This window comes from Atractosteus spatula, chromosome 25 (assembly GCF_055471065.1).
Source record: "Atractosteus spatula isolate fAtrSpa1 chromosome 25, fAtrSpa1.hap1, whole genome shotgun sequence".
Taxonomy (NCBI): Eukaryota; Metazoa; Chordata; class Actinopteri; order Semionotiformes; family Lepisosteidae; genus Atractosteus; species Atractosteus spatula.
The window spans coordinates 14,211,342-14,232,115 of NC_142730.1; the positions used below are offsets into that span (position 1 = coordinate 14,211,342).

Sequence of the window (20,774 nt, forward strand, 5' to 3'; positions counted from 1 at the left end):
AGAAAAACATTCCCCCTGGCCCAAACAGTGATTCTAACCAGGAGAGAAATGGGTGAGGCTGTAGAATGAGGCATTAAAGCACATACATAACAAGATGCATTACATTTCTTTAACTTTAACTGTTCTTCTAGTTGTTGTATCTGCCTGGTACTAAAACTACCATTTTCTGGAAAACCTAACTTACTCCACGATGGAAGACACTTTATTCCCCTTTCTCCAAATTCCCTGTACATGTACTTCGCTGGACCGCTCGGTCCTGTTTCCGTCTTCGAATTTTCATTTCCCATTTTTACCGATCGGTGCCTTACTTTAGAACCTTATCACATTAACTACTCCGCAGAGCAAAAACCACACGTCTGTGTTAAGATAAGTTCTTTATGAGTCCCGGACTCATCAAACCCGCGTGAGAACACCCTCACCGGCCTGCTCTTTCTCTGCTATAAGACCACAGAAAAAATTCTTATAAATCGTCTTAAAACAAAAGTTCGTTAAAAGGATCACTTACTGACGTCAGACAGCCGTGAATTCTCCAGACGCGTCTCAGGAAGGACAAACAGTTTATCCTCCGAGGTTCGTCCAATTTGCTAAAATTGTCCGGCTCCGGATGGAGTTTCAGCAGCCGTCCGCGCTCAGGTTAGTGTCCCATCTGGGGTGCCAATTCTGTCGTGGAAATTTAACTATCAAGGAAGCCACAAGAGAGAGTTCTCACCTGAGTAAGGTCTTTATTTCAATATTGCAATATTGGGAGCCCTGTTGCCACTTCGCAAAGTGCAAGCGGAGACTCAATTTGTTACAAGCAGTACAGGGTTTTTATAAGACGTTGCGCTGTAAAAAAGCTCAGTGCTTTGTCCCTTCAAAAGCTTCCCCTTTCCCTAAGACAAAACAGATTACAACATAGAACGAGAGAAGAAGCACTAGATTTGTTATTCAAAGCTTATCAGTTACTTTCGGCTAATTCTAACGACCCAGACAGCATATATTGTTTTGGTACATTGTCTTCTAAAGTTACCCAAACAGTGTACTTTGTTGACGCACTGTTTTCTAAAATTCTGCACGTACTGTAGCACAGCAATTACATCCTTGAAATATATTATCTAAAAGCACCAATATATTTTTTTCAAAGCTCTCTACATTTTAAGAATCAATTTACTTATTAGATTTCCACTTCAGGTGCGTGTCTGTCGGCTTGATTCAGTTTAATGCAAGTATTCATTCTCTTTCTGGAACATACAGCTTGCGACAGATGAAATACAATTCTTGGCTTTTCTGGGTGGGTGCAGAAGAAATCCTGCCGGCTGCTTCTGGAAAAGAATTCCAGCCTTTTTTACTCTTTAACCAGAAACTTGCGAATGATACAAAGCAAGCGGGGGGCGTTTCTGTGCAGCTGTTAACTGAACGGCTGCTGGTTCAAGCCCACCCAGGGCTTGTTCCGATTTCAACATCATGCCCCCTAAAGGTAGACTGGATTTCTTTGCGAAACATTCACCCTTTGGACATTTCAGGAAAGGTGCGTGTCGATGCAAGAATGAAAAGCTTTCCATACAACGAAAAAAATAGTGCTTTTGATTGAAGGAAACGGCAAGAGCAGTTTGAGCAGCTCTGGCCTCTCAAGCGCTTTACAAAGTGATCGGCACCTCGATAGGCAGTTTAGAAGGCTGAGAATGATGCTGGAAGCACAGCGACGTTCTAAAACCAGCGCTTGAAAAGCATCTGCATACATAAAATGTCCATTTCTCAAAAGCTAAATCTGCAGCTTCAGAAGATTGTCAGCTGTATGTTTTCGTTCTTTGTTTCCTTTTTTTACATGACAAGCTTTCGAGAAATGAACTGTCGTTTGTGATGAAGGCTGCATTCGAAATTGTGCATCTAGCTTAGTTCAATGAAATCGGAACGTGCGCCTGTCTCAAACGGATGGCTCTTTGCAGGCACACTACGGAAACCTGCGGGCGCAAGTTGGGAGAAGTGACTCTTGCAGAGTGTCGAGCTTCGAGAACAGGACTCCGCTCAGGAAGATATTGCCACGTGTTGAAGAGTTGCTTTTCGCCATTTCTTTCCCATATTTTTCCAGTGCGGTTCAAAATGTTACGTACGTACGTGTTACCTGCAAAATCACAGTGAAACTGTTATGGCGAAAAGAGTCCAAATAGTTATTGTATTAGAATAGCTCTGCAATTTCTTAGCCTTCGTACACGCAGTGTTTAAGGAAAGGCTAGAGTAAATGAAACTGTAAATAGACAGGAGCTCTTATCAGTTTTCATACAAGTTATGATGGCTGCAGCTCCTATCTGCGTCAGAGTGACCGGAGCCAACGGATTGTCTGCGGAACCTTTGATTTATCTCTCGGGCAAAGAGATAGATAAGCCCTTTTCATCTCAGTTTCATCACACCTGTGCATTAAAGTTTAGTGCTCGGTACCATCAAGGTGTAAGAGGGTCAAGGATGAGCACGAAACTTTGTTAATAAGGAGACGGGCACCGCCCAACGTGGGGCTCGAACCCACGACCCTGAGATTAAGAGTCTCATGCTCTACCGACTGAGCTAGCCGGGCGCCAGGGAAGCAAGGGGTTAACGTGTCCCTGTTGACGTCAATTGGACAAGGTATACTTCCTGGCTTTTCATCATGTGGTGACCGGATTCGAGAGTAGCACACCCTGTTCTTTGTTGATTACTGTACCTCAAGCAGCGCAAATGTCAGTAATCATTGAAATGTACGACCTACAATCTCCTCAGCATGCCCGCGTGGACTCCTCTGTGATCATCCTTCTACGTTCTGCTGTAGTTTTCATGCAAGTGAAAACCGTGCTCCAAATAACAACGGCACAGTTGTATCCTGCGGTAAGCATTCTTCTAATTCCATCGTTTTGCTCCAGGGAAAAGGTAGCGCATCATAGTGTTGATATTCCAAGGTCTCAGAGTCCGTATTGGATGGCTTGGATGCAGACATCGCTCAGAGCTCCCAGTATGATTTTCCCGAGTTCAGTTTTGCAGTGTCTTAGTGCTTTCCTGCTTCCAGTGGGTCTTTGAATGCTCTGCTAAGTAGAGACGTGACATAATTACTAATGCGACCGACTGTGCTGGCTGTTCCTGGTTAATAATGATTAATGCGAGAAATCAATATAAACATAACTGCTTCGATTTCGAGGTTCACTTGAAGCATTCGAAGAAACTATCAAAGATCTCAGAACAACCGAAGACACATTTGGTCATCTCCGTATTGGTGAAGATGAAAGAGTCCCGCAAGTGTCAAGCTTGCACAAACACACACGAGAGAGAAACTCAGAACAGAACTTAAGGAAAGGGAGATCCACACTACTTTAATGCACTTTGCTAACCCGATGGAATGCTTATGAACCATGCGTAAGACACATGTAGCAGAGGATGGTTTCGATCCATCGACCTCTGGGTTATGGGCCCAGCACGCTTCCGCTGCGCCACTCTGCTGACGGCCATCCTACGCGTTCCACCTAACTGCTCTTTGTATTTCCTACATAAGTGATGAAAGAGTTGAAAGTTTTAGTGACAAACGCAGACGTCACTTTGAGCGCTTGGTGTTTTGTAGCACAAATCATCACACGCTGCTCTACACTGGATTATAAAGGCCGACACATTTTCCAAACATTTTAATGCTGGAGTCACACTGTAGTATTAATAACAGTGCGATACTCGAAGAGCGTAGTGGGATCGCGGTGGCTCATCAGACCGCTTTGGGGGAGGGGGCTGGCGTCAGGATGGCCGAGCGGTCTAAGGCGCTGCGTTCAGGTCGCAGTCTCCCCTGGAGGCGTGGGTTCGAATCCCACTCCTGACAAAAAGCTTGCTCTATTCCCTCTCCAGTCGGGTGCACATGGGTGAAGCAGCCTGACGTAGGAGACGTGCACCTATAGGCACGCGCGTGTCCCATACCTCTCCTGATTTAGCTCGTACTCCATAGGATGGAAGCGGCTGCTCTGGCTTTTTCACTCGAATATAATCTGATCGCAACAGAAGGCCGTGCAGCCCAGTGCTGGTTTAAGAATGCCTCGTGTCTTCAGGCCCCTATTCCATCAGGTTACCCCTTTGGAATAGTCGTCCGAAAATGACGGAAAAGGAGAAGCACGTAAGCTCCCACAAACTGCGTTAGCATTAGCGGTTGGAATCTGATGGGAGAAAAGCAACCCGGCTCGCCGTCAAGCAATCCATCCCTGGTCTCCCACGTGACGGGCGGGAATACGCACCACTATACTAACGAGGAGCGCTTGCTTGGCGCTTGAAGACACTTCCTCTTGCGGCTACTACTGTTTCCGGTTTCGCCTTTTATTTTCATTCCTCCCAGAGGAGCGCATGAAAACGTTTCCATCTGCGCCATCCTCACCCCTCCACTGCTATGGTCACTGCTCCTCCTGGTGCACTGCAAACACCTATTCAGTCGGTTCTTTCAGTTTGAATAATTAGATCTTCAAAGGCTGGAAGTAGGGCGCAAGGCATGCCAATGCCAAAAGCGTGGTTGTCTGCTTCCAAGTGTGAAATGTCGCTGGGGGACGCTGAAGACATGACTTCCAAGGCAGCAGGTCCAAGCGATTTAGCGTTTGTACAAGAAGCAGGAAGAGAGAAACGGCACTCCGCCTTTTTCTGGGCAGGCGCACGGCGACACGAGAAGGACGCCGTAGTCGGCAGGATTCGACCCGGCGCGGGGAGAGCCCAATGGCTTTCTAGTCCATCGCCTTAACCGCTCGGCCACAACTACAGGGAGCGCCGCCGCCGCCGTCTTGCGATCATTTAACACGGAGGGCGAGGCGGCGGAGGTAACCTTTTTCAACGTCGCTCTCCGTTTCAAAAAAAAAAAAGGCAAATGACATGCTAGCACTCAGACACCCCTCAGAAGATTGAAGGGTGGCTTAAAGCTGGAATGATTAGGTCTCCCCGCTCCGACACCAAAATGGAACTTCGTTAGGCAGAGAGAAAGCAACATCGGAGGAGCGTGAACGAGACTTTCGAAGCTGCTCCACACGGCACTTTGAATCGCAGACATAGCAGTGTTAGAGGCAGGAATCGCCTTTGCGAACGCGATGAGAAACAGAACGCAAGCTCAGGTCCTGCGGTTTAATAAGCAGGCACGGCTTTCATGCGACTGCACATTTCTTTTCTGGAGCGAGTTGACTTTCAGCTTCAAGAAATTCACACAACTTCCGAAATCCGAAATACAAATCTGGCTCATCGCTGCACAAGAAATGCCGCCGGCTGGCAAGAAAATGACAGCGATGTTTTTCCTTAACGACAAACTTCCCATGGAGAAAAACAACGGCGGTGTGTCGTGGAAATTTAACTATCAAGGAAGCCACAAGAGAGAGTTCTCACCTGAGTAAGGTCTTTATTTCAATATTGCAATATTGGGAGCCCTGTTGCCACTTCGCAAAGTGCAACCAGAGACTCAATTTGTCACAAGCAGTACAGGGTTTTTATAAGACGTTGCGCTGTAAAAAAGCTCAGTGCTTTGTCCCTTCAAAAACTTCCCCTTTCCCTAAGACAAAACAGATTACATCATAGAGCGAGAGAAGAAGCACTAGATTTGTTATTCAAAGCTTATCAGTTACTTTCGGCTAATTCTAACGAACCAGACAGCATATATTGTTTTGGTACATTGTCTTCTAAAGTAACCCAAACAGTGTACTTTGTTGACGCACTGTTTTCTAAAATTCTGCACGTACTGTAGCACAGCAATTACATCCTTGAAATATATTATCTAAAAGCACCAATATATTTTTTTCAAAGCTCTCTACATTTTAAGAATCAATTTACTTATTAGATTTCCACTTCAATTCCCTCCTTTTTTTATCTTCAAAATGATTAAAAGTTAGATTCTTCATATGGACTCCCAGGAGGCTCCCATACTTCGGATTCTTGCGTTCTTATCAGAACATACTGATGCACAAACATATTCATTACCATATTTGAAAAGCATTGGAATAATACATGTCATATAGCAACATGAAAACAGGAAGACAAGTATCACAGCCCCTATAATCGGTGTTAGTAACTTAAAGAAAAACATTCCCCCTGGCCCAAACAGTGATTCTAACCAGGAGAGAAATGGGTGAGGCTGTAGAATGAGGCATTAAAGCACATACATAACAAGATGCATTACATTTCTTTAACTTTAACTGTTCTTCTAGTTGTTGTATCTGCCTGGTACTAAAACTACCATTTTCTGGAAAACCTAACTTACTCCACGATGGAAGACACTTTATTCCCCTTTCTCCAAATTCCCTGTACATGTACTTCGCTGGACCGCTCGGTCCTGTTTCCGTCTTCGAATTTTCATTTCCCATTTTTACCGATCGGTGCCTTACTTTAGAACCTTATCACATTAACTACTCCGCAGAGCAAAAACCACACGTCTGTGTTAAGATAAGTTCTTTATGAGTCCCGGACTCATCAAACCCGCGTGAGAACACCCTCACCGGCCTGCTCTTTCTCTGCTATAAGACCACAGAAAAAATTCTTATAAATCGTCTTAAAACAAAAGTTCGTTAAAAGGATCACTTACTGACGTCAGACAGCCGTGAATTCTCCAGACGCGTCTCAGGAAGGACAAACAGTTTATCCTCCGAGGTTCGTCCAATTTGCTAAAATTGTCCGGCTCCGGATGGAGTTTCAGCAGCCGTCCGCGCTCAGGTTAGTGTCCCATCTGGGGTGCCAATTCTGTCGTGGAAATTTAACTATCAAGGAAGCCACAAGAGAGAGTTCTCACCTGAGTAAGGTCTTTATTTCAATATTGCAATATTGGGAGCCCTGTTGCCACTTCGCAAAGTGCAACCGGAGACTCAATTTGTTACAAGCAGTACAGGGTTTTTATAAGACGTTGCGCTGTAAAAAAGCTCAGTGCTTTGTCCCTTCAAAAGCTTCCCCTTTCCCTAAGACAAAACAGATTACAACATAGAACGAGAGAAGAAGCACTAGATTTGTTATTCAAAGCTTATCAGTTACTTTCGGCTAATTCTAACGACCCAGACAGCATATATTGTTTTGGTACATTGTCTTCTAAAGTTACCCAAACAGTGTACTTTGTTGACGCACTGTTTTCTAAAATTCTGCACGTACTGTAGCACAGCAATTACATCCTTGAAATATATTATCTAAAAGCACCAATATATTTTTTTCAAAGCTCTCTACATTTTAAGAATCAATTTACTTATTAGATTTCCACTTCAGGTGCGTGTCTGTCGGCTTGATTCAGTTTAATGCAAGTATTCATTCTCTTTCTGGAACATACAGCTTGCGACAGATGAAATACAATTCTTGGCTTTTCTGGGTGGGTGCAGAAGAAATCCTGCCGGCTGCTTCTGGAAAAGAATTCCAGCCTTTTTTACTCTTTAACCAGAAACTTGCGAATGATACAAAGCAAGCGGGGGGCGTTTCTGTGCAGCTGTTAACTGAACGGCTGCTGGTTCAAGCCCACCCAGGGCTTGTTCCGATTTCAACATCATGCCCCCTAAAGGTAGACTGGATTTCTTTGCGAAACATTCACCCTTTGGACATTTCAGGAAAGGTGCGTGTCGATGCAAGAATGAAAAGCTTTCCATACAACGAAAAAAATAGTGCTTTTGATTGAAGGAAACGGCAAGAGCAGTTTGAGCAGCTCTGGCCTCTCAAGCGCTTTACAAAGTGATCGGCACCTCGATAGGCAGTTTAGAAGGCTGAGAATGATGCTGGAAGCACAGCGACGTTCTAAAACCAGCGCTTGAAAAGCATCTGCATACATAAAATGTCCATTTCTCAAAAGCTAAATCTGCAGCTTCAGAAGATTGTCAGCTGTATGTTTTCGTTCTTTGTTTCCTTTTTTTACATGACAAGCTTTCGAGAAATGAACTGTCGTTTGTGATGAAGGCTGCATTCGAAATTGTGCATCTAGCTTAGTTCAATGAAATCGGAACGTGCGCCTGTCTCAAACGGATGGCTCTTTGCAGGCACACTACGGAAACCTGCGGGCGCAAGTTGGGAGAAGTGACTCTTGCAGAGTGTCGAGCTTCGAGAACAGGACTCCGCTCAGGAAGATATTGCCACGTGTTGAAGAGTTGCTTTTCGCCATTTCTTTCCCATATTTTTCCAGTGCGGTTCAAAATGTTACGTACGTACGTGTTACCTGCAAAATCACAGTGAAACTGTTATGGCGAAAAGAGTCCAAATAGTTATTGTATTAGAATAGCTCTGCAATTTCTTAGCCTTCGTACACGCAGTGTTTAAGGAAAGGCTAGAGTAAATGAAACTGTAAATAGACAGGAGCTCTTATCAGTTTTCATACAAGTTATGATGGCTGCAGCTCCTATCTGCGTCAGAGTGACCGGAGCCAACGGATTGTCTGCGGAACCTTTGATTTATCTCTCGGGCAAAGAGATAGATAAGCCCTTTTCATCTCAGTTTCATCACACCTGTGCATTAAAGTTTAGTGCTCGGTACCATCAAGGTGTAAGAGGGTCAAGGATGAGCACGAAACTTTGTTAATAAGGAGACGGGCACCGCCCAACGTGGGGCTCGAACCCACGACCCTGAGATTAAGAGTCTCATGCTCTACCGACTGAGCTAGCCGGGCGCCAGGGAAGCAAGGGGTTAACGTGTCCCTGTTGACGTCAATTGGACAAGGTATACTTCCTGGCTTTTCATCATGTGGTGACCGGATTCGAGAGTAGCACACCCTGTTCTTTGTTGATTACTGTACCTCAAGCAGCGCAAATGTCAGTAATCATTGAAATGTACGACCTACAATCTCCTCAGCATGCCCGCGTGGACTCCTCTGTGATCATCCTTCTACGTTCTGCTGTAGTTTTCATGCAAGTGAAAACCGTGCTCCAAATAACAACGGCACAGTTGTATCCTGCGGTAAGCATTCTTCTAATTCCATCGTTTTGCTCCAGGGAAAAGGTAGCGCATCATAGTGTTGATATTCCAAGGTCTCAGAGTCCGTATTGGATGGCTTGGATGCAGACATCGCTCAGAGCTCCCAGTATGATTTTCCCGAGTTCAGTTTTGCAGTGTCTTAGTGCTTTCCTGCTTCCAGTGGGTCTTTGAATGCTCTGCTAAGTAGAGACGTGACATAATTACTAATGCGACCGACTGTGCTGGCTGTTCCTGGTTAATAATGATTAATGCGAGAAATCAATATAAACATAACTGCTTCGATTTCGAGGTTCACTTGAAGCATTCGAAGAAACTATCAAAGATCTCAGAACAACCGAAGACACATTTGGTCATCTCCGTATTGGTGAAGATGAAAGAGTCCCGCAAGTGTCAAGCTTGCACAAACACACACGAGAGAGAAACTCAGAACAGAACTTAAGGAAAGGGAGATCCACACTACTTTAATGCACTTTGCTAACCCGATGGAATGCTTATGAACCATGCGTAAGACACATGTAGCAGAGGATGGTTTCGATCCATCGACCTCTGGGTTATGGGCCCAGCACGCTTCCGCTGCGCCACTCTGCTGACGGCCATCCTACGCGTTCCACCTAACTGCTCTTTGTATTTCCTACATAAGTGATGAAAGAGTTGAAAGTTTTAGTGACAAACGCAGACGTCACTTTGAGCGCTTGGTGTTTTGTAGCACAAATCATCACACGCTGCTCTACACTGGATTATAAAGGCCGACACATTTTCCAAACATTTTAATGCTGGAGTCACACTGTAGTATTAATAACAGTGCGATACTCGAAGAGCGTAGTGGGATCGCGGTGGCTCATCAGACCGCTTTGGGGGAGGGGGCTGGCGTCAGGATGGCCGAGCGGTCTAAGGCGCTGCGTTCAGGTCGCAGTCTCCCCTGGAGGCGTGGGTTCGAATCCCACTCCTGACAAAAAGCTTGCTCTATTCCCTCTCCAGTCGGGTGCACATGGGTGAAGCAGCCTGACGTAGGAGACGTGCACCTATAGGCACGCGCGTGTCCCATACCTCTCCTGATTTAGCTCGTACTCCATAGGATGGAAGCGGCTGCTCTGGCTTTTTCACTCGAATATAATCTGATCGCAACAGAAGGCCGTGCAGCCCAGTGCTGGTTTAAGAATGCCTCGTGTCTTCAGGCCCCTATTCCATCAGGTTACCCCTTTGGAATAGTCGTCCGAAAATGACGGAAAAGGAGAAGCACGTAAGCTCCCACAAACTGCGTTAGCATTAGCGGTTGGAATCTGATGGGAGAAAAGCAACCCGGCTCGCCGTCAAGCAATCCATCCCTGGTCTCCCACGTGACGGGCGGGAATACGCACCACTATACTAACGAGGAGCGCTTGCTTGGCGCTTGAAGACACTTCCTCTTGCGGCTACTACTGTTTCCGGTTTCGCCTTTTATTTTCATTCCTCCCAGAGGAGCGCATGAAAACGTTTCCATCTGCGCCATCCTCACCCCTCCACTGCTATGGTCACTGCTCCTCCTGGTGCACTGCAAACACCTATTCAGTCGGTTCTTTCAGTTTGAATAATTAGATCTTCAAAGGCTGGAAGTAGGGCGCAAGGCATGCCAATGCCAAAAGCGTGGTTGTCTGCTTCCAAGTGTGAAATGTCGCTGGGGGACGCTGAAGACATGACTTCCAAGGCAGCAGGTCCAAGCGATTTAGCGTTTGTACAAGAAGCAGGAAGAGAGAAACGGCACTCCGCCTTTTTCTGGGCAGGCGCACGGCGACACGAGAAGGACGCCGTAGTCGGCAGGATTCGACCCGGCGCGGGGAGAGCCCAATGGCTTTCTAGTCCATCGCCTTAACCGCTCGGCCACAACTACAGGGAGCGCCGCCGCCGCCGTCTTGCGATCATTTAACACGGAGGGCGAGGCGGCGGAGGTAACCTTTTTCAACGTCGCTCTCCGTTTCAAAAAAAAAAAAGGCAAATGACATGCTAGCACTCAGACACCCCTCAGAAGATTGAAGGGTGGCTTAAAGCTGGAATGATTAGGTCTCCCCGCTCCGACACCAAAATGGAACTTCGTTAGGCAGAGAGAAAGCAACATCGGAGGAGCGTGAACGAGACTTTCGAAGCTGCTCCACACGGCACTTTGAATCGCAGACATAGCAGTGTTAGAGGCAGGAATCGCCTTTGCGAACGCGATGAGAAACAGAACGCAAGCTCAGGTCCTGCGGTTTAATAAGCAGGCACGGCTTTCATGCGACTGCACATTTCTTTTCTGGAGCGAGTTGACTTTCAGCTTCAAGAAATTCACACAACTTCCGAAATCCGAAATACAAATCTGGCTCATCGCTGCACAAGAAATGCCGCCGGCTGGCAAGAAAATGACAGCGATGTTTTTCCTTAACGACAAACTTCCCATGGAGAAAAACAACGGCGGTGTGTCGTGGAAATTTAACTATCAAGGAAGCCACAAGAGAGAGTTCTCACCTGAGTAAGGTCTTTATTTCAATATTGCAATATTGGGAGCCCTGTTGCCACTTCGCAAAGTGCAACCAGAGACTCAATTTGTCACAAGCAGTACAGGGTTTTTATAAGACGTTGCGCTGTAAAAAAGCTCAGTGCTTTGTCCCTTCAAAAACTTCCCCTTTCCCTAAGACAAAACAGATTACATCATAGAGCGAGAGAAGAAGCACTAGATTTGTTATTCAAAGCTTATCAGTTACTTTCGGCTAATTCTAACGAACCAGACAGCATATATTGTTTTGGTACATTGTCTTCTAAAGTAACCCAAACAGTGTACTTTGTTGACGCACTGTTTTCTAAAATTCTGCACGTACTGTAGCACAGCAATTACATCCTTGAAATATATTATCTAAAAGCACCAATATATTTTTTTCAAAGCTCTCTACATTTTAAGAATCAATTTACTTATTAGATTTCCACTTCAATTCCCTCCTTTTTTTATCTTCAAAATGATTAAAAGTTAGATTCTTCATATGGACTCCCAGGAGGCTCCCATACTTCGGATTCTTGCGTTCTTATCAGAACATACTGATGCACAAACATATTCATTACCATATTTGAAAAGCATTGGAATAATACATGTCATATAGCAACATGAAAACAGGAAGACAAGTATCACAGCCCCTATAATCGGTGTTAGTAACTTAAAGAAAAACATTCCCCCTGGCCCAAACAGTGATTCTAACCAGGAGAGAAATGGGTGAGGCTGTAGAATGAGGCATTAAAGCACATACATAACAAGATGCATTACATTTCTTTAACTTTAACTGTTCTTCTAGTTGTTGTATCTGCCTGGTACTAAAACTACCATTTTCTGGAAAACCTAACTTACTCCACGATGGAAGACACTTTATTCCCCTTTCTCCAAATTCCCTGTACATGTACTTCGCTGGACCGCTCGGTCCTGTTTCCGTCTTCGAATTTTCATTTCCCATTTTTACCGATCGGTGCCTTACTTTAGAACCTTATCACATTAACTACTCCGCAGAGCAAAAACCACACGTCTGTGTTAAGATAAGTTCTTTATGAGTCCCGGACTCATCAAACCCGCGTGAGAACACCCTCACCGGCCTGCTCTTTCTCTGCTATAAGACCACAGAAAAAATTCTTATAAATCGTCTTAAAACAAAAGTTCGTTAAAAGGATCACTTACTGACGTCAGACAGCCGTGAATTCTCCAGACGCGTCTCAGGAAGGACAAACAGTTTATCCTCCGAGGTTCGTCCAATTTGCTAAAATTGTCCGGCTCCGGATGGAGTTTCAGCAGCCGTCCGCGCTCAGGTTAGTGTCCCATCTGGGGTGCCAATTCTGTCGTGGAAATTTAACTATCAAGGAAGCCACAAGAGAGAGTTCTCACCTGAGTAAGGTCTTTATTTCAATATTGCAATATTGGGAGCCCTGTTGCCACTTCGCAAAGTGCAACCGGAGACTCAATTTGTTACAAGCAGTACAGGGTTTTTATAAGACGTTGCGCTGTAAAAAAGCTCAGTGCTTTGTCCCTTCAAAAGCTTCCCCTTTCCCTAAGACAAAACAGATTACAACATAGAACGAGAGAAGAAGCACTAGATTTGTTATTCAAAGCTTATCAGTTACTTTCGGCTAATTCTAACGACCCAGACAGCATATATTGTTTTGGTACATTGTCTTCTAAAGTTACCCAAACAGTGTACTTTGTTGACGCACTGTTTTCTAAAATTCTGCACGTACTGTAGCACAGCAATTACATCCTTGAAATATATTATCTAAAAGCACCAATATATTTTTTTCAAAGCTCTCTACATTTTAAGAATCAATTTACTTATTAGATTTCCACTTCAGGTGCGTGTCTGTCGGCTTGATTCAGTTTAATGCAAGTATTCATTCTCTTTCTGGAACATACAGCTTGCGACAGATGAAATACAATTCTTGGCTTTTCTGGGTGGGTGCAGAAGAAATCCTGCCGGCTGCTTCTGGAAAAGAATTCCAGCCTTTTTTACTCTTTAACCAGAAACTTGCGAATGATACAAAGCAAGCGGGGGGCGTTTCTGTGCAGCTGTTAACTGAACGGCTGCTGGTTCAAGCCCACCCAGGGCTTGTTCCGATTTCAACATCATGCCCCCTAAAGGTAGACTGGATTTCTTTGCGAAACATTCACCCTTTGGACATTTCAGGAAAGGTGCGTGTCGATGCAAGACTTGAAAAGCTTTCCATACAACGAAAAAAATAGTGCTTTTGATTGAAGGAAACGGCAAGAGCAGTTTGAGCAGCTCTGGCCTCTCAAGCGCTTTACAAAGTGATCGGCACCTCGATAGGCAGTTTAGAAGGCTGAGAATGATGCTGGAAGCACAGCGACGTTCTAAAACCAGCGCTTGAAAAGCATCTGCATACATAAAATGTCCATTTCTCAAAAGCTAAATCTGCAGCTTCAGAAGATTGTCAGCTGTATGTTTTCGTTCTTTGTTTCCTTTTTTTACATGACAAGCTTTCGAGAAATGAACTGTCGTTTGTGATGAAGGCTGCATTCGAAATTGTGCATCTAGCTTAGTTCAATGAAATCGGAACGTGCGCCTGTCTCAAACGGATGGCTCTTTGCAGGCACAATACGGAAACCTGCGGGCGCAAGTTGGGAGAAGTGACTCTTGCAGAGTGTCGAGCTTCGAGAACAGGACTCCGCTCAGGAAGATATTGCCACGTGTTGAAGAGTTGCTTTTCGCCATTTCTTTCCCATATTTTTCCAGTGCGGTTCAAAATGTTACGTACGTACGTGTTACCTGCAAAATCACAGTGAAACTGTTATGGCGAAAAGAGTCCAAATAGTTATTGTATTAGAATAGCTCTGCAATTTCTTAGCCTTCGTACACGCAGTGTTTAAGGAAAGGCTAGAGTAAATGAAACTGTAAATAGACAGGAGCTCTTATCAGTTTTCATACAAGTTATGATGGCTGCAGCTCCTATCTGCGTCAGAGTGACCGGAGCCAACGGATTGTCTGCGGAACCTTTGATTTATCTCTCGGGCAAAGAGCTAGATAAGCCCTTTTCATCTCAGTTTCATCACACCTGTGCATTAAAGTTTAGTGCTCGGTACCATCAAGGTGTAAGAGGGTCAAGGATGAGCACGAAACTTTGTTAATAAGGAGACGGGCACCGCCCAACGTGGGGCTCGAACCCACGACCCTGAGACTAAGAGTCTCATGCTCTACCGACTGAGCTAGCCGGGCGCCAGGGAAGCAAGGGGTTAACGTGTCCCTGTTGACGTCAATTGGACAAGGTATACTTCCTGGCTTTTCATCATGTGGTGACCGGATTCGAGAGTAGCACACCCTGTTCTTTGTTGATTACTGTACCTCAAGCAGCGCAAATGTCAGTAATCATTGAAATGTACGACCTACAATCTCCTCAGCATGCCCGCGTGGACTCCTCTGTGATCATCCTTCTACGTTCTGCTGTAGTTTTCATGCAAGTGAAAACCGTGCTCCAAATAACAACGGCACAGTTGTATCCTGCGGTAAGCATTCTTCTAATTCCATCGTTTTGCTCCAGGGAAAAGGTAGCGCATCATAGTGTTGATATTCCAAGGTCTCAGAGTCCGTATTGGATGGCTTGGATGCAGACATCGCTCAGAGCTCCCAGTATGATTTTCCCGAGTTCAGTTTTGCAGTGTCTTAGTGCTTTCCTGCTTCCAGTGGGTCTTTGAATGCTCTGCTAAGTAGAGACGTGACATAATTACTAATGCGACCGACTGTGCTGGCTGTTCCTGGTTAATAATGATTAATGCGAGAAATCAATATAAACATAACTGCTTCGATTTCGAGAGAGAAACTCAGAACAGAACTTAAGGAAAGGGAGATCCACACTACTTTAATGCACTTTGCTAACCCGATGGAATGCTTATGAACCATGCGTAAGACACATGTAGCAGAGGATGGTTTCAATCCATCGACCTCTGGGTTATGGGCCCAGCACGCTTCCGCTGCGCCACTCTGCTGACGGCCATCCTACGCGTTCCACCTAACTGCTCTTTGTATTTCCTACATAAGTGATGAAAGAGTTGAAAGTTTCAGTGACAAACGCAGACGTCACTTTGAGCGCTTGGTGTTTTGTAGCACAAATCATCACACGCTGCTCTACACTGGATTATAAAGGCCGACACATTTTCCAAACATTTTAATGCTGGAGTCACACTGTAGTATTAATAACAGTGCGATACTCGAAGAGCGTAGTGGGATCGCGGTGGCTCATCAGACCGCTTTGGGGGAGGGGGCTGGCGTCAGGATGGCCGAGCGGTCTAAGGCGCTGCGTTCAGGTCACAGTCTCCCCTGGAGGCGTGGGTTTGAATCCCACTCCTGACAAAAAGCTTGCGCCATTCCCTCTCCAGTCGGGTGCACATGGGTGAAGCAGCCTGACGTAGGAGACGTGCACCTATAGGCACGCGCGTGTCCCATACCTCTCCTGATTTAGCTCGTACTCCATAGGATGGAAGCGGCTGCTCTGGCTTTTTCACTCGAATATAATCTGATCGCAACAGAAGGCCGTGCAGCCCAGTGCTGGTTTAAGAATGCCTCGTGTCTTCAGGCCCCTATTCCATCAGGTTACCCCTTTGGAATAGTCGTCCGAAAATGACGGAAAAGGAGAAGCACGTAAGCTCCCACAAACTGCGTTAGCATTAGCGGTTGGAATCTGATGGGAGAAAAGCAACCCGGCTCGCCGTCAAGCAATCCATCCCTGGTCTCCCACGTGACGGGCGGGAATACGCACCACTATACTAACGAGGAGCGCTTGCTTGGCGCTTGAAGACACTTCCTCTTGCGGCTACTACTGTTTCCGGTTTCGCCTTTTATTTTCATTCCTCCCAGAGGAGCGCATGAAAACGTTTCCATCTGCGCCATCCTCACCCCTCCACTGCTATGGTCACTGCTCCTCCTGGTGCACTGCAAACACCTATTCAGTCGGTTCTTTCAGTTTGAATAATTAGATCTTCAAAGGCTGGAAGTAGGGCGCAAGGCATGCCAATGCCAAAAGCGTGGTTGTCTGCTTCCAAGTGTGAAATGTCGCTGGGGGACGCTGAAGACATGACTTCCAAGGCAGCAGGTCCAAGCGATTTAGCGTTTGTACAAGAAGCAGGAAGAGAGAAACGGCACTCCGCCTTTTTCTGGGCAGGCGCACGGCGACACGAGAAGGACGCCGTAGTCGGCAGGATTCGACCCGGCGCGGGGAGAGCCCAATGGCTTTCTAGTCCATCGCCTTAACCGCTCGGCCACAACTACAGGGAGCGCCGCCGCCGCCGTCTTGCGATCATTTAACACGGAGGGCGAGGCGGCGGAGGTAACCTTTTTCAACGTCGCTCTCCGTTTCAAAAAAAAAAAAGGCAAATGACATGCTAGCACTCAGACACCCCTCAGAAGATTGAAGGGTGGCTTAAAGCTGGAATGATTAGGTCTCCCCGCTCCGACACCAAAATGGAACTTCGTTAGGCAGAGAGAAAGCAACATCGGAGGAGCGTGAACGAGACTTTCGAAGCTGCTCCACACGGCACTTTGAATCGCAGACATAGCAGTGTTAGAGGCAGGAATCGCCTTTGCGAACGCGATGAGAAACAGAACGCAAGCTCAGGTCCTGCGGTTTAATAAGCAGGCACGGCTTTCATGCGACTGCACATTTCTTTTCTGGAGCGAGTTGACTTTCAGCTTCAAGAAATTCACACAACTTCCGAAATCCGAAATACAAATCTGGCTCATCGCTGCACAAGAAATGCCGCCGGCTGGCAAGAAAATGACAGCGATGTTTTTCCTTAACGACAAACTTCCGATGGAGAAAAACAACGGCGGTGTGTCGTGGAAATTTAACTATCAAGGAAGCCACAAGAGAGAGTTCTCACCTGAGTAAGGTCTTTATTTCAATATTGCAATATTGGGAGCCCTGTTGCCACTTCACAAAGTGCAACCAGAGACTCAATTTGTCACAAGCAGTACAGGGTTTTTATAAGACGTTGCGCTGTAAAAAAGCTCAGTGCTTTGTCCCTTCAAAAACTTCCCCTTTCCCTAAGACAAAACAGATTACATCATAGAGCGAGAGAAGAAGCACTAGATTTGTTATTCAAAGCTTATCAGTTACTTTCGGCTAATTCTAACGAACCAGACAGCATATATTGTTTTGGTACATTGTCTTCTAAAGTAACCCAAACAGTGTACTTTGTTGACGCACTGTTTTCTAAAATTCTGCACGTACTGTAGCACAGCAATTACATCCTTGAAATATATTATCTAAAAGCACCAATATATTTTTTTCAAAGCTCTCTACATTTTAAGAATCAATTTACTTATTAGATTTCCACTTCAATTCCCTCCTTTTTATTCTTGAAAATGATTAAAAGTTAGATTCTTCATATGGACTCCCAGGAGGCTCCCATACTTCGGATTCTTGCGTTCTTATCAGAACATACTGATGCGCAAACATATTCATTACCATATTTGAAAAGCATTGGAATAATACATGTCATATAGCAACATAAAAACAGGAAGACAAGTATCACAGCCCCTATAATCGGTGTTAGTAACTTAAAGAAAAACATTCCCCCTGGCCCAAACAGTGATTCTAACCAGGAGAGAAATGGGTGAGGCTGTAGAATGAGGCATTAAAGCACATACATAACAAGATGCATTACATTTCTTTAACTTTAACTGTTCTTCTAGTTGTTGTATCTGCCTGGTACTAAAACTACCATTTTCTGGAAAACCTAACTTACTCCACGATGGAAGACACTTTATTCCCCTTTCTCCAAATTCCCTGTACATGTACTTCGCTGGACCGCTCGGTCCTGTTTCCGTCTTCGAATTTTCATTTCCCATTTTTACCGATCGGTGCCTTACTTTAGAACCTTATCACATTAACTACTCCGCAGAGCAAAAACCACACGTCTGTGTTAAGATAAGTTCTTTATGAGTCCCGGACTCATCAAACCCGCGTGAGAACACCCTCACCGGCCTGCTCTTTCTCTGCTATAAGACCACAGAAAAAATTCTTATAAATCGTCTTAAAACAAAAGTTCGTTAAAAGGATCACTTACTGACGTCAGACAGCCGTGAATTCTCCAGACGCGTCTCAGGAAGGACAAACAGTTTATCCTCCGAGGTTCGTCCAATTTGCTAAAATTGTCCGGCTCCGGATGGAGTTTCAGCAGCCGTCCGCGCTCAGGTTAGTGTCCCATCTGGGGTGCCAATTCTGTCGTGGAAATTTAACTATCAAGGAAGCCACAAGAGAGAGTTCTCACCTGAGTAAGGTCTTTATTTCAATATTGCAATATTGGGAGCCCTGTTGCCACTTCGCAAAGTGCAACCGGAGACTCAATTTGTTACAAGCAGTACAGGGTTTTTATAAGACGTTGCGCTGTAAAAAAGCTCAGTGCTTTGTCCCTTCAAAAGCTTCCCCTTTCCCTAAGACAAAACAGATTACAACATAGAACGAGAGAAGAAGCACTAGATTTGTTATTCAAAGCTTATCAGTTACTTTCGGCTAATTCTAACGACCCAGACAGCATATATTGTTTTGGTACATTGTCTTCTAAAGTTACCCAAACAGTGTACTTTGTTGACGCACTGTATTCTAAAGTTCTGCACGTACTGTAGCACAGCAATTACATCCTTGAAATATATTATCTAAAAGCACCAATATATTTTTTTCAAAGCTCTCTACATTTTAAGAATCAATTTACTTATTAGATTTCCACTTCAGGTGCGTGTCTGTCGGCTTGATTCAGTTTAATGCAAGTATTCATTCTCTTTCTGGAATATACAGCTTGCGACAGATGAAATACAATTCTTGGCTTTTCTGGGTGGGTGCAGAAGAAATCCTGCCGGCTGCTTCTGGAAAAGAATTCCAGCCTTTTTTACTCTTTAACCAGAAACTTGCGAATGATACAAAGCAAGCGGGGGGCGTTTCTGTGCAGCTGTTAACTGAACGGCTGCTGGTTCAAGCCCACCCAGGGCTTGTTCCGATTTCAACATCATGCCCCCTAAAGGTAGACTGGATTTCTTTGCGAAACATTCACCCTTTGGACATTTCAGGAAAGGTGCGTGTCGACGCAAGACTTGAAAAGCTTTCCATACAACGAAAAAAATAGTGCTTTTGATTGAAGGAAACGGCAAGAGCAGTTTGAGCAGCTCCGGCCTCTCAAGCGCTTTACAAAGTGATCGGCACCTCGATAGGCAGTTTAGAAGGCTGAGAATGATGCTGGAAGCACAGCGACGTTCTAAAACCAGCGCTTGAAAAGCATCTGCATACATAAAATGTCCATTTCTCAAAAGCTAAATCTGCAGCTTCAGAAGATTGTCAGCTGTATGTTTTCGTTCTTTGTTTCCTTTTTTTACATGACAAGCTTTCGAGAAATGAACTGTCGTTTGTGATGAAGGCTGCATTCGAAATTGTGCATCTAGCTTAGTTCAATGAAATCGGAACGTGCGCCTGTCTCAAACGGATGGCTCTTTGCAGGCACACTACGGAAACCTGCGGGCGCAAGTTGGGAGAAGTGACTCTTGCAGAGTGTCGAGCTTCGAGAACAGGACTCCGCTCAGGAAGATATTGCCACGTGTTGAAGAGTTGCTTTTCGCCATTTCTTTCCCATATTTTTCCAGTGCGGTTCAAAATGTTACGTACGTACGTGTTACCTGCAAAATCACAGTGAAACTGTTATGGCGAAAAGATTCCAAATAGTTATTGTATTAGAATAGCTCTGCAATTTCTTAGCCTTCGTACACGCAGTGTTTAAGGAAAGGCTAGAGTAAATGAAACTGTAAATAGACAGGAGCTCTTATCAGTTTTCATACAAGTTATGATGGCTGCAGCTCCTATCTGCGTCAGAGTGACCGGAGCCAACGGATTGTCTGCGGAACCTTTGATTTATCTCTCGGGCAAAGAGATAGATAAGCCCTTTTCACCTCAGTTTCATCACACCTGTGCATTAAAGTTTAGTGCTCGGTACCATCAAGGTGTAAGAGGGTCAAGGATGAGCACGAAACTTTGTTAATAAGGAGACGGGCACCGCCCAACGTGGGGCTCGAACCCACGACCCTGAGATTAAGAGTCTCATGCTCTACCGACTGAGCTAGCCGGGCGCCAGGGAAGCAAGGGGTTAACGTGTCCCTGTTGACATCAATTGGACAAGGTATACTTCCTGGCTTTTCATCATGTGGTGACCGGATTCGAGAGTAGCACACCCTGTTCTTTGTTGATTACTGTACCTCAAGCAGCGCAAATGTCAGTAATCATTGAAATGTACGACCTACAATCTCCTCAGCATGCCCGCGTGGACTCCTCTGTGATCATCCTTCTACGTTCTGCTGTAGTTTTCATGCAAGTGAAAACCGTGCTCCAAATAACAACGGCACAGTTGTATCCTGCGGTAAGCATTCTTCTAATTC

At 45.2% G+C, this 20,774-nt stretch overlaps 7 non-coding genes across 7 annotated transcripts; 3 read left to right on the forward strand and 4 right to left on the reverse strand.

Annotated features, from left to right (window-relative positions):
• Positions 1-2,475: 2,475 nt before the first annotated feature.
• On the reverse strand, positions 2,476-2,548 carry trnak-cuu (transfer RNA lysine (anticodon CUU)). The gene has a single exon. It is a non-coding gene; the product is annotated as a tRNA-Lys (tRNA).
• Positions 2,549-3,722: 1,174 nt separating this feature from the next.
• On the forward strand, positions 3,723-3,805 carry trnal-cag (transfer RNA leucine (anticodon CAG)). The gene has a single exon. It is a non-coding gene; the product is annotated as a tRNA-Leu (tRNA).
• Positions 3,806-8,490: 4,685 nt separating this feature from the next.
• trnak-cuu (transfer RNA lysine (anticodon CUU)) lies at positions 8,491-8,563 on the reverse strand. Its single transcript has one exon. It is a non-coding gene; the product is annotated as a tRNA-Lys (tRNA).
• A 1,174-nt stretch (positions 8,564-9,737) lies between these two features.
• On the forward strand, positions 9,738-9,820 carry trnal-cag (transfer RNA leucine (anticodon CAG)). Its single transcript has one exon. It is a non-coding gene; the product is annotated as a tRNA-Leu (tRNA).
• Positions 9,821-14,506: 4,686 nt separating this feature from the next.
• On the reverse strand, positions 14,507-14,579 carry trnak-cuu (transfer RNA lysine (anticodon CUU)). Its single transcript has one exon. It is a non-coding gene; the product is annotated as a tRNA-Lys (tRNA).
• Positions 14,580-15,627: 1,048 nt separating this feature from the next.
• On the forward strand, positions 15,628-15,710 carry trnal-cag (transfer RNA leucine (anticodon CAG)). The gene has a single exon. It is a non-coding gene; the product is annotated as a tRNA-Leu (tRNA).
• Positions 15,711-20,395: 4,685 nt separating this feature from the next.
• Positions 20,396-20,468, reverse strand: trnak-cuu (transfer RNA lysine (anticodon CUU)). The gene has a single exon. It is a non-coding gene; the product is annotated as a tRNA-Lys (tRNA).
• Positions 20,469-20,774: the final 306 nt, after the last annotated feature.